This window comes from Rana temporaria, chromosome 3 (genome assembly GCF_905171775.1).
Source record: "Rana temporaria chromosome 3, aRanTem1.1, whole genome shotgun sequence".
NCBI classification, from domain to species: Eukaryota; Metazoa; Chordata; class Amphibia; order Anura; family Ranidae; genus Rana; species Rana temporaria.
In genome coordinates, this window is record NC_053491.1 from 143,265,850 (window position 1) to 143,279,877 (window position 14,028).

General features: G+C 30.9%; 1 protein-coding gene across 49 annotated transcripts in view; it reads right to left on the reverse strand.

Moving 5' to 3' along the window:
- Positions 1 to 14,028, reverse strand: part of LOC120931788 (mucin-19-like) — a 584,870-nt gene that overhangs the window by 96,686 nt on the left and 474,156 nt on the right. The window lies entirely within an intron of this gene.

Sequence of the window (14,028 nt, forward strand, 5' to 3'; positions counted from 1 at the left end):
ATGTCTGAATGTGTTTTAGAGATGAATCAAGCTTTTGCATTGTGGTTATGTGCACATGTCTCCAATGCAAATTAATGCCCTTTACATGTACTAGTACATTGCAGAGCACTTCATTTAAAATGGCAACTCAATGCAGTAAGTCAAAGTAGATACAATACACAACAATTACAGAAGATAGCCTATAGATTTATCTATCTATAGTATATTATTAATACTCAATATATTTTAACATAAGTTAGCTCCATCTATTACCATGTTTCTTTTTTAATTTTTCTCAGAGTTAGAAAGGATTACAACCTCTTTCAGGTTTATATTATTGTCTACGTCACCACTATGGCGATTATCTTTTCTATTTTTTCTAGTGGCCATTGCCCCTGGATTGAAAGTAAGGCATGAGCTCATATTTATAGTTATAACTAGAACAGGAATAAAAAGGACATCTTCCAAGGAGACACTTATTTTGGCAAGCCTTTACTTGTAAGCCTCCAATTATTTGTGGAGGCTTACAAATACGGTTTTTGAAAGGCTCAAAAGATCAGTTTTACGTAACTAAAATACAAAGTTCAAAGATTTTATATACTTGTTTGTGTTAGAAAACGATAGCAGCACCTTCAAAGTCCCATCAACAATGTTGTATTTTTTGCAGTTTGATATAGCATAAGAGATGATGTGCTGGATTGTGCAGTCCCAACATGAGTTTTAATTTTAAAATCTGAATTATGTTAAAGTGGTAGTAAACTTAAATTTAAAGTTTCTACCTACACGTAGGCTTATAGTAAGTCTTACCTTTAGGTACGGTTAATATATCCTAAACATGTGCCATTTGAAAGATATTCAAATAGGCTCTAGTTGATGACATCACTGCACATTTAATTTACTTTTGAATGCTAAAAGTATTAAATTCCAACAAATAGTTTGTTCCCTGCTTAGTTATATTGGACCCTGGCAATGTAGAAGATTGATGAAAGTTTAATTGTCCTTGTCCAATGCCAAAATACACTTTTTTTGCACATAAATACCTTCTACAGATGGGGCTTTTGTTGTTTCCTGTTCTCCTATTGAAAAGAAAAAGAAATTCTACTATTAAATGACATAAAAGAGTTGATTTATTAACAACAATTCACAACGCCATACACCATCTCAATCTGTATGTTCATTCTGTGTGAGTTTCGGAATTGCTCGTTTTCTTAAGTTTGTTTTCTCTTCTCAATGAATGCTTCTTTTATTATGGCAGAAATAAAATACCACATTTTGGTCACTAAATGGAGCTGAGGAAACACCGAAAATAGACATTGCTTTTTTAACAAGAGAAACAATTTAACAATTGAAGGGGTTGTTAGAAGGAATTAGCAAATAAATGTTACAAAGAGTGCTAATTCCCTTTAGTATTCTCTGAAATCCATACATTTTACCTCTTATTACAAACATGTATATTTTTCTTATGCTCCTCAGCTGAATAAAGTGTCTGTATTAAAAGACTATTCATTCAGAAGAGAAAACACATAGATAATATTTGTTTTAGTCCCATAATGTTTAAAAAATAAAAACTTTTTTTAGAAGAATAAGAATAAAGCCTGAAAATACAGAACAACAAAATCCTGTTTTTTGACAAGGGAACCATGTTAAGATTTTCTAAAGATTGTTTTTGTGGGAAATTTTTTGAAAAACTTTTGTGAAGAAATAAAAAATTATATTGGCTCTATTTTCCCTATGTCTGAATGTGTTTTAGAGATGAATCAAGCTTTTGCATTGTGGTTATGTGCACATGTCTCCAATGCAAATTAATGCCCTTTACATGTACTAGTACATTGCAGAGCTCTTCATTTAAAATGGCACCTCAATGCAGTAAGTCAAAGTAGATACAATACACAACAATTACAGAAGATAGCCTATAGATTTATCTATCTATAGTATATTATTAATACTCAATATATTTTAACATAAGTTAGCTCCATCTATTACCATTTTTCTTTTTAATTTTTCTCAGAGTTAGAAAGGATTACAACCTCTTTCAGGTTTATATTATTGTCTACGTCACCACTATGGCGATTATCTTTTCTATTTTTTCTAGTGGCCATTGCCCCTGGATTGAAAGTAAGGCATGAGCTCATATTTATAGTTATAACTAGAACAGGAATAAAAAGGACATCTTCCAAGGAGACACTTATTTTGGCAAGCCTTTACTTGTAAGCCTCCAATTATTTGTGGAGGCTTACAAATAAGGTTTTTGAAAGGCTCAAAAGATCAGTTTTACGTAACTAAAATACAAAGTTCAAAGATTTTATATACTTGTTTGTGTTAGAAAACGATAGCAGCACCTTCAAAGTCCCATCAACAATGTTGTATTTTTTGAAGTTTGATATAGCATAAGAGATGATGTGCTGGATTGTGCAGTCCCAACATGAGTTTTAATTTTAAAATCTGAATTATGTTAAAGTGGTAGTAAACTTAAATTTAAAGTTTCTACCTACACGTAGGCTTATAGTAAGTCTTACCTTTAGGTACGGTTAATATATCCTAAACATGTGCCATTTGAAAGATATTCAAATAGGCTCTAGTTGATGACATCACTGCACATTTAATTTACTTTTGAATGCTAAAAGTATTAAATTCCAACAAATAGTTTGTTCCCTGCTTAGTTATATTGGACCCTGGCAATGTAGAAGATTGATGAAAGTTTAATTGTCCTTGTCCAATGCCAAAATACACTTTTTTTTGCACATAAATACCTTCTACAGATGGGGCTTTTGTTGTTTCCTGTTCTCCTATTGAAAAGAAAAAGAAATTCTACTATTAAATGACATAAAAGAGTTGATTTATTAACAACAATTCACAACGCCATACACCATCTCAATCTGTATGTTCATTCTGTGTGAGTTTTGGAATTGCTCGTTTTCTTAAGTTTGTTTTCTCTTCTCAATGAATGCTTCTTTTATTATGGCATAAATAAAATACCACATTTTGATCACTAAATGGAGCTGAGGAAACACCGAAAATAGACATTGCTTTTTTAACAAGAGAAACAATTTAACAATTGAAGGGGTTGTTAGAAGGAATTAGCAAATAAATGTTACAAAGAGTGCTAATTCCCTTTAGTATTCTCTGAAATCCATACATTTTACCTCTTATTACAAACATGTATATTTTTCTTATGCTCCTCAGCTGAATAAAGTGTCTGTATTAAAAGACTATTCATTCAGAAGAGAAAACACATAGATAATATTTGTTTTAGTCCCATAATGTTTAAAAAATAAAAACTTTTTTTAGAAGAATAAGAATAAAGCCTGAAAATACAGAACAACAAAATCCTGTTTTTTGACAAGGGAACCATGTTAAGATTTTCTAAAGATTGTTTTTGTGTGACATTTTTTGAAAAACTTTTGTGAAGAAATAAAAAATTATATTGGCTCTATTTTCCCTATGTCTGAATGTGTTTTAGAGATGAATCAAGCTTTTGCATTGTGGTTATGTGCACATGTCTCCAATGCAAATTAATGCCCTTTACATGTACTAGTACATTGCAGAGCTCTTCATTTAAAATGGCAACTCAATGCAGTAAGTCAAAGTAGATACAATACACAACAATTACAGAAGATAGCCTATAGATTTATCTATCTATAGTATATTATTAATACTCAATATATTTTAACATAAGTTAGCTCCATCTATTACCATTTTTCTTTTTAATTTTTCTCAGAGTTAGAAAGGATTACAACCTCTTTCAGGTTTATATTATTGTCTACGTCACCACTATGGCGATTATCTTTTCTATTTTTTCTAGTGGCCATTGCCCCTGGATTGAAAGTAAGGCATGAGCTCATATTTATAGTTATAACTAGAACAGGAATAAAAAGGACATCTTCCAAGGAGACACTTATTTTGGCAAGCCTTTACTTGTAAGCCTCCAATTATTTGTGGAGGCTTACAAATAAGGTTTTTGAAAGGCTCAAAAGATCAGTTTTACGTAACTAAAATACAAAGTTCAAAGATTTTATATACTTGTTTGTGTTAGAAAACGATAGCAGCACCTTCAAAGTCCCATCAACAATGTTGTATTTTTTGCAGTTTGATATAGCATAAGAGATGATGTGCTGGATTGTGCAGTCCCAACATGAGTTTTAATTTTAAAATCTGAATTATGTTAAAGTGGTAGTAAACTTAAATTTAAAGTTTCTACCTACACGTAGGCTTATAGTAAGTCTTACCTTTAGGTACGGTTAATATATCCTAAACATGTGCCATTTGAAAGATATTCAAATAGGCTCTAGTTGATGACATCACTGCACATTTAATTTACTTTTGAATGCTAAAAGTATTAAATTCCAACAAATAGTTTGTTCCCTGCTTAGTTATATTGGACCCTGGCAATGTAGAAGATTGATGAAAGTTTAATTATCCTTGTCCAATGCCAAAATACACTTTTTTTTGCACATAAATACCTTCTACAGATGGGGCTTTTGTTGTTTCCTGTTCTCCTATTGAAAAGAAAAAGAAATTCTACTATTAAATGACATAAAAGAGTTGATTTATTAACAACAATTCACAACGCCATACACCATCTCAATCTGTATGTTCATTCTGTGTGAGTTTTGGAATTGCTCGTTTTCTTAAGTTTGTTTTCTCTTCTCAATGAATGCTTCTTTTATTATGGCAGAAATAAAATACCACATTTTGATCACTAAATGGAGCTGAGGAAACACCGAAAATAGACATTGCTTTTTTAACAAGAGAAACAATTTAACAATTGAAGGGGTTGTTAGAAGGAATTAGCAAATAAATGTTACAAAGAGTGCTAATTCCCTTTAGTATTCTCTGAAATCCATACATTTTACCTCTTATTACAAACATGTATATTTTTCTTATGCTCCTCAGCTGAATAAAGTGTCTGTATTAAAAGACTATTCATTCAGAAGAGAAAACACATAGATAATATTTGTTTTAGTCCCATAATGTTTAAAAAATAAAAACTTTTTTTAGAAGAATAAGAATAAAGCCTGAAAATACAGAACAACAAAATCCTGTTTTTTGACAAGGAAACCATGTTAAGATTTTCTAAAGATTGTTTTTGTGGGACATTTTTTGAAAAACTTTTGTGAAGAAATAAAAAATTATATTGGCTCTATTTTCCCTATGTCTGAATGTGTTTTAGAGATGAATCAAGCTTTTGCATTGTGGTTATGTGCACATGTCTCCAATGCAAATTAATGCCCTTTACATGTACTAGTACATTGCAGAGCTCTTCATTTAAAATGGCAACTCAATGCAGTAAGTCAAAGTAGATACAATACACAACAATTACAGAAGATAGCCTATAGATTTATCTATCTATAGTATATTATTAATACTCAATATATTTTAACATAAGTTAGCTCCATCTATTACCATTTTTCTTTTTTAATTTTTCTCAGAGTTAGAAAGGATTACAACCTCTTTCAGGTTTATATTATTGTCTACGTCACCACTATGGCGATTATCTTTTCTATTTTTTCTAGTGGCCATTGCCCCTGGATTGAAAGTAAGGCATGAGCTCATATTTATAGTTATAACTAGAACAGGAATAAAAAGGACATCTTCCAAGGAGACACTTATTTTGGCAAGCCTTTACTTGTAAGCCTCCAATTATTTGTGGAGGCTTACAAATAAGGTTTTTGAAAGGCTCAAAAGATCAGTTTTACGTAACTAAAATACAAAGTTCAAAGATTTTATATACTTGTTTGTGTTAGAAAACGATAGCAGCACCTTCAAAGTCCCATCAACAATGTTGTATTTGTTGCAGTTTGATATAGCATAAGAGATGATGTGCTGGATTGTGCAGTCCCAACATGAGTTTTAATTTTAAAATCTGAATTATGTTAAAGTGGTAGTAAACTTAAATTTAAAGTTTCTACCTACACGTAGGCTTATAGTAAGTCTTACCTTTAGGTACGGTTAATATATCCTAAACATGTGCCATTTGAAAGATATTCAAATAGGCTCTAGTTGATGACATCACTGCACATTTAATTTACTTTTGAATGCTAAAAGTATTAAATTCCAACAAATAGTTTGTTCCCTGCTTAGTTATATTGGACCCTGGCAATGTAGAAGATTGATGAAAGTTTAATTGTCCTTGTCCAATGCCAAAATACACTTTTTTTTGCACATAAATACCTTCTACAGATGGGGCTTTTGTTGTTTCCTGTTCTCCTATTGAAAAGAAAAAGAAATTCTACTATTAAATGACATAAAAGAGTTGATTTATTAACAACAATTCACAACGCCATACACCATCTCAATCTGTATGTTCATTCTGTGTGAGTTTTGGAATTGCTCGTTTTCTTAAGTTTGTTTTCTCTTCTCAATGAATGCTTCTTTTATTATGGCAGAAATAAAATACCACATTTTGATCACTAAATGGAGCTGAGGAAACACCGAAAATAGACATTGCTTTTTTAACAAGAGAAACAATTTAACAATTGAAGGGGTTGTTAGAAGGAATTAGCAAATAAATGTTACAAAGAGTGCTAATTCCCTTTAGTATTCTCTGAAATCCATACATTTTACCTCTTATTACAAACATGTATATTTTTCTTATGCTCCTCAGCTGAATAAAGTGTCTGTATTAAAAGACTATTCATTCAGAAGAGAAAACATATAGATAATATTTGTTTTAGTCCCATAATGTTTAAAAAATAAAAACTTTTTTTAGAAGAATAAGAATAAAGCCTGAAAATACAGAACAACAAAATCCTGTTTTTTGACAAGGAAACCATGTTAAGATTTTCTAAAGATTGTTTTTGTGGGACATTTTTTGAAAAACTTTTGTGAAGAAATAAAAAATTAAATTCTCTCTATTTTCCCTATGTCTGAATGTGTTTTAGAGATGAATCAAGCTTTTGCATTGTGGTTATGTGCAAATGTCTCCAATGCAAATTAATGCCCTTTACATGTACTAGTACATTGCAGAGCTCTTCATTTAAAATGGCACCGCAATGCAGTAAGTCAAAGTAGATACAATACACAACAATTACAGAAGATAGCCTATAGATTTATCTATCTATAGTATATTATTAATACTCAATATATTTTAACATAAGTTAGCTCCATCTATTACCATTTTTCTTTTTACATTTTTCTCAGAGTTAGAAAGGATTACAACCTCTTTCAGGTTTATATTATTGTCTACGTCACCACTATGGCGATTATCTTTTCTATTTTTTCTAGTGGCCATTGCCCCTGGATTGAAAGTAAGGCATGAGCTCATATTTATAGTTATAACTAGAACAGGAATAAAAAGGACATCTTCCAAGGAGACACTTATTTTGGCAAGCCTTTACTTGTAAGCCTCCAATTATTTGTGGAGGCTTACAAATAAGGTTTTTGAAAGGCTCAAAAGATCAGTTTTACGTAACTAAAATACAAAGTTCAAAGATTTTATATACTTGTTTGTGTTAGAAAACGATAGCAGCACCTTCAAAGTCCCATCAACAATGTTGTATTTTTTGCAGTTTGATATAGCATAAGAGATGATGTGCTGGATTGTGCAGTCACAACATGAGTTTTAATTTTAAAATCTGAATTATGTTAAAGTGGTAGTAAACTTAAATTTAAAGTTTCTACCTACACGTAGGCTTATAGTAAGTCTTACCTTTAGGTACGGTTAATATATCCTAAACATGTGCCATTTGAAAGATATTCAAATAGGCTCTAGTTGATGACATCACTGCACATTTAATTTACTTTTGAATGCTAAAAGTATTAAATTCCAACAAATAGTTTGTTCCCTGCTTAGTTATATTGGACCCTGGCAATGTAGAAGATTGATGAAAGTTTAATTGTCCTTGTCCAATGCCAAAATACACTTTTTTTTGCACATAAATACCTTCTACAGATGGGGCTTTTGTTGTTTCCTGTTCTCCTATTGAAAAGAAAAAGAAATTCTACTATTAAATGACATAAAAGAGTTGATTTATTAACAACAATTCACAACGCCATACACCATCTCAATCTGTATGTTCATTCTGTGTGAGTTTTGGAATTGCTCGTTTTCTTAAGTTTGTTTTCTCTTCTCAATGAATGCTTCTTTTATTATGGCAGAAATAAAATACCACATTTTGGTCACTAAATGGAGCTGAGGAAACACCGAAAATAGACATTGCTTTTTTAACAAGAGAAACAATTTAACAATTGAAGGGGTTGTTAGAAGGAATTAGCAAATAAATGTTACAAAGAGTGCTAATTCCCTTTAGTATTCTCTGAAATCCATACATTTTACCTCTTATTACAAACATGTATATTTTTCTTATGCTCCTCAGCTGAATAAAGTGTCTGTATTAAAAGACTATTCATTCAGAAGAGAAAACACATAGATAATATTTGTTTTAGTCCCATAATGTTTAAAAAATAAAAACTTTTTTTAGAAGAATAAGAATAAAGCCTGAAAATACAGAACAACAAAATCCTGTTTTTTGACAAGGAAACCATGTTAAGATTTTCTAAAGATTGTTTTTGTGGGACATTTTTTGAAAAACTTTTGTGAAGAAATAAAAAATTATATTGGCTCTATTTTCCCTATGTCTGAATGTGTTTTAGAGATGAATCAAGCTTTTGCATTGTGGTTATGTGCAAATGTCTCCAATGCAAATTAATGCCCTTTACATGTACTAGTACATTGCAGAGCTCTTCATTTAAAATGGCACCGCAATGCAGTAAGTCAAAGTAGATACAATACACAACAATTACAGAAGATAGCCTATAGATTTATCTATCTATAGTATATTATTAATACTCAATATATTTTAACATAAGTTAGCTCCATCTATTACCATTTTTCTTTTTAAATTTTTCTCAGAGTTAGAAAGGATTACAACCTCTTTCAGGTTTATATTATTGTCTACGTCACCACTATGGCGATTATCTTTTCTATTTTTTCTAGTGGCCATTGCCCCTGGATTGAAAGTAAGGCATGAGCTCATATTTATAGTTATAACTAGAACAGGAATAAAAAGGACATCTTCCAAGGAGACACTTATTTTGGCAAGCCTTTACTTGTAAGCCTCCAATTATTTGTGGAGGCTTACAAATAAGGTTTTTGAAAGGCTCAAAAGATCAGTTTTACGTAACTAAAATACAAAGTTCAAAGATTTTATATACTTGTTTGTGTTAGAAAACGATAGCAGCACCTTCAAAGTCCCATCAACAATGTTGTATTTTTTGCAGTTTGATATAGCATAAGAGATGATGTGCTGGATTGTGCAGTCCCAACATGAGTTTTAATTTTAAAATCTGAATTATGTTAAAGTGGTAGTAAACTTAAATTTAAAGTTTCTACCTACACGTAGGCTTATAGTAAGTCTTACCTTTAGGTACGGTTAATATATCCTAAACATGTGCCATTTGAAAGATATTCAAATAGGCTCTAGTTGATGACATCACTGCACATTTAATTTACTTTTGAATGCTAAAAGTATTAAATTCCAACAAATAGTTTGTTCCCTGCTTAGTTATATTGGACCCTGGCAATGTAGAAGATTGATGAAAGTTTAATTGTCCTTGTCCAATGCCAAAATACACTTTTTTTTGCACATAAATACCTTCTACAGATGGGGCTTTTGTTGTTTCCTGTTCTCCTATTGAAAAGAAAAAGAAATTCTACTATTAAATGACATAAAAGAGTTGATTTATTAACAACAATTCACAACGCCATACACCATCTCAATCTGTATGTTCATTCTGTGTGAGTTTTGGAATTGCTCGTTTTCTTAAGTTTGTTTTCTCTTCTCAATGAATGCTTCTTTTATTATGGCAGAAATAAAATACCACATTTTGATCACTAAATGGAGCTGAGGAAACACCGAAAATAGACATTGCTTTTTTAACAAGAGAAACAATTTAACAATTGAAGGGGTTGTTAGAAGGAATTAGCAAATAAATGTTACAAAGAGTGCTAATTCCCTTTAGTATTCTCTGAAATCCATACATTTTACCTCTTATTACAAACATGTATATTTTTCTTATGCTCCTCAGCTGAATAAAGTGTCTGTATTAAAAGACTATTCATTCAGAAGAGAAAACACATAGATAATATTTGTTTTAGTCCCATAATGTTTAAAAAATAAAAACTTTTTTTAGAAGAATAAGAATAAAGCCTGAAAATACAGAACAACAAAATCCTGTTTTTTGACAAGGAAACCATGTTAAGATTTTCTAAAGATTGTTTTTGTGGGACATTTTTTGAAAAACTTTTGTGAAGAAATAAAAAATTAAATTCTCTCTATTTTCCCTATGTCTGAATGTGTTTTAGAGATGAATCAAGCTTTTGCATTGTGGTTATGTGCAAATGTCTCCAATGCAAATTAATGCCCTTTACATGTACTAGTACATTGCAGAGCTCTTCATTTAAAATGGCACCGCAATGCAGTAAGTCAAAGTAGATACAATACACAACAATTACAGAAGATAGCCTATAGATTTATCTATCTATAGTATATTATTAATACTCAATATATTTTAACATAAGTTAGCTCCATCTATTACCATTTTTCTTTTTAATTTTTCTCAGAGTTAGAAAGGATTACAACCTCTTTCAGGTTTATATTATTGTCTACGTCACCACTATGGCGATTATCTTTTCTATTTTTTCTAGTGGCCATTGCCCCTGGATTGAAAGTAAGGCATGAGCTCATATTTATAGTTATAACTAGAACAGGAATAAAAAGGACATCTTCCAAGGAGACACTTATTTTGGCAAGCCTTTACTTGTAAGCCTCCAATTATTTGTGGAGGCTTACAAATAAGGTTTTTGAAAGGCTCAAAAGATCAGTTTTACGTAACTAAAATACAAAGTTCAAAGATTTTATATACTTGTTTGTGTTAGAAAACGATAGCAGCACCTTCAAAGTCCCATCAACAATGTTGTATTTTTTGCAGTTTGATATAGCATAAGAGATGATGTGCTGGATTGTGCAGTCCCAACATGACTTTTAATTTTAAAATCTGAATTATGTTAAAGTGGTAGTAAACTTAAATTTAAAGTTTCTACCTACAGGTAGGCTTATAGTAAGTCTTACCTTTAGGTACGGTTAATATATCCTAAACATGTGCCATTTGAAAGATATTCAAATAGGCTCTAGTTGATGACATCACTGCACATTTAATTTACTTTTGAATGCTAAAAGTATTAAATTCCAACAAATAGTGTGTTCCCTGCTTAGTTATATTGGACCCTGGCCATGTAGAAGATTGATGAAAGTTTAATTGTCCTTGTCCAATGCCAAAATACACTTTTTTTTGCACATAAATACCTTCTACAGATGGGGCTTTTGTTGTTTCCTTTACTCCTATTGAAAAGAAAAAAAATTCTACTATTAAATGACATAAAAGAGTTGATTTATTAACAAAAATTCACAACGTCATACACCATCTCAATCTGTATGTTCATTCTGTGTGAGTTTCGGAATTGCTCGTTTTCTTAAGTTTGTTTTCTCTTCTCAATGAATGCTTCTTTTATTATGGCAGAAATAAAATACCACATTTTGGTCACTAAATGGAGCTGAGGAAACACCGAAAATAGACATTGCCTTTTTAACAAGAGAAACAATTTAACAATTGAAGGGGTTGTTAGAAGGAATTAGCAAATAAATGTTACCAAGAGTGCTAATTCCCTTTAGTATTCTCTGAAATCCATACATTTTACCTCTTATTACAAACATGTATATTTTTCTTATGCTCCTCAGCTGAATAAAGTGTCTGTATTAAAAGACTATTCATTCAGAAGAGAAAACACATAGATAATATTTGTTTTAGTCCCATAATGTTTAAAAAATAAAAACTTTTTTTAGAAGAATAAGAATAAAGCCTGAAAATACAGAACAACAAAATCCTGTTTTTTGACAAGGAAACCATGTTAAGATTTTCTAAAGATTGTTTTTGTGGGACATTTTTTGAAAAACTTTTGTGAAGAAATAAAAAACTTATATTGGCTCTATTTTCCCTATGTCTGAATGTGTTTTAGGGATGAATCAAGCTTTTGCATTGTGGTTATGTGCACATGTCTCCAATGCAAATTAATGCCCTTTACATGTACTAGTACATTGCAGAGCTCTTCATTTAAAATGGCAACTCAATGCAGTAAGTCAAAGTAGATACAATACACAACAATTACAGAAGATAGCCTATAGATTTATCTATCTATAGTATATTATTAATACTCAATATATTTTAACATAAGTTAGCTCCATCTATTACCATTTTTCTTTTTAAATTTTTCTCAGAGTTAGAAAGGATTACAACCTCTTTCAGGTTTATATTATTGTCTACGTCACCACTATGGCGATTATCTTTTCTATTTTTTCTAGTGGCCATTGCCCCTGGATTGAAAGTAAGGCATGAGCTCATATTTATAGTTATAACTAGAACAGGAATAAAAAGGACATCTTCCAAGGAGACACTTATTTTGGCAAGCCTTTACTTGTAAGCCTCCAATTATTTGTGGAGGCTTACAAATAAGGTTTTTGAAAGGCTCAAAAGATCAGTTTTACGTAACTAAAATACAAAGTTCAAAGATTTTATATACTTGTTTGTGTTAGAAAACGATAGCAGCACCTTCAAAGTCCCATCAACAATGTTGTATTTTTTGCAGTTTGATATAGCATAAGAGATGATGTGCTGGATTGTGCAGTCCCAACATGAGTTTTAATTTTAAAATCTGAATTATGTTAAAGTGGTAGTAAACTTAAATTTAAAGTTTCTACCTACACGTAGGCTTATAGTAAGTCTTACCTTTAGGTACGGTTAATATATCCTAAACATGTGCCATTTGAAAGATATTCAAATAGGCTCTAGTTGATGACATCACTGCACATTTAATTTACTTTTGAATGCTAAAAGTATTAAATTCCAACAAATAGTTTGTTCCCTGCTTAGTTATATTGGACCCTGGCAATGTAGAAGATTGATGAAAGTTTAATTGTCCTTGTCCAATGCCAAAATACACTTTTTTTTGCACATAAATACCTTCTACAGATGGGGCTTTTGTTGTTTCCTGTTCTCCTATTGAAAAGAAAAAGAAATTCTACTATTAAATGACATAAAAGAGTTGATTTATTAACAACAATTCACAACGCCATACACCATCTCAATCTGTATGTTCATTCTGTGTGAGTTTTGGAATTGCTCGTTTTCTTAAGTTTGTTTTCTCTTCTCAATGAATGCTTCTTTTATTATGGCAGAAATAAAATACCACATTTTGGTCACTAAATGGAGCTGAGGAAACACCGAAAATAGACATTGCTTTTTTAACAAGAGAAACAATTTAACAATTGAAGGGGTTGTTAGAAGGAATTAGCAAATAAATGTTACAAAGAGTGCTAATTCCCTTTAGTATTCTCTGAAATCCATACATTTTACCTCTTATTACAAACATGTATATTTTTCTTATGCTCCTCAGCTGAATAAAGTGTCTGTATTAAAAGACTATTCATTCAGAAGAGAAAACACATAGATAATATTTGTTTTAGTCCCATAATGTTTAAAAAATAAAAACTTTTTTTAGAAGAATAAGAATAAAGCCTGAAAATACAGAACAACAAAATCCTGTTTTTTGACAAGGAAACCATGTTAAGATTTTCTAAAGATTGTTTTTGTGGGACATTTTTTGAAAAACTTTTGTGAAGAAATAAAAAATTAAATTCTCTCTATTTTCCCTATGTCTGAATGTGTTTTAGAGATGAATCAAGCTTTTGCATTGTGGTTATGTGCAAATGTCTCCAATGCAAATTAATGCCCTTTACATGTACTAGTACATTGCAGAGCTCTTCATTTAAAATGGCACCGCAATGCAGTAAGTCAAAGTAGATACAATACACAACAATTACAGAAGATAGCCTATAGATTTATCTATCTATAGTATATTATTAATACTCAATATATTTTAACATAAGTTAGCTCCATCTATTACCATTTTTCTTTTTAATTTTTCTCAGAGTTAGAAAGGATTACAACCTCTTTCAGGTTTATATTATTTTCTACGTCACCACTATGGCGATGATC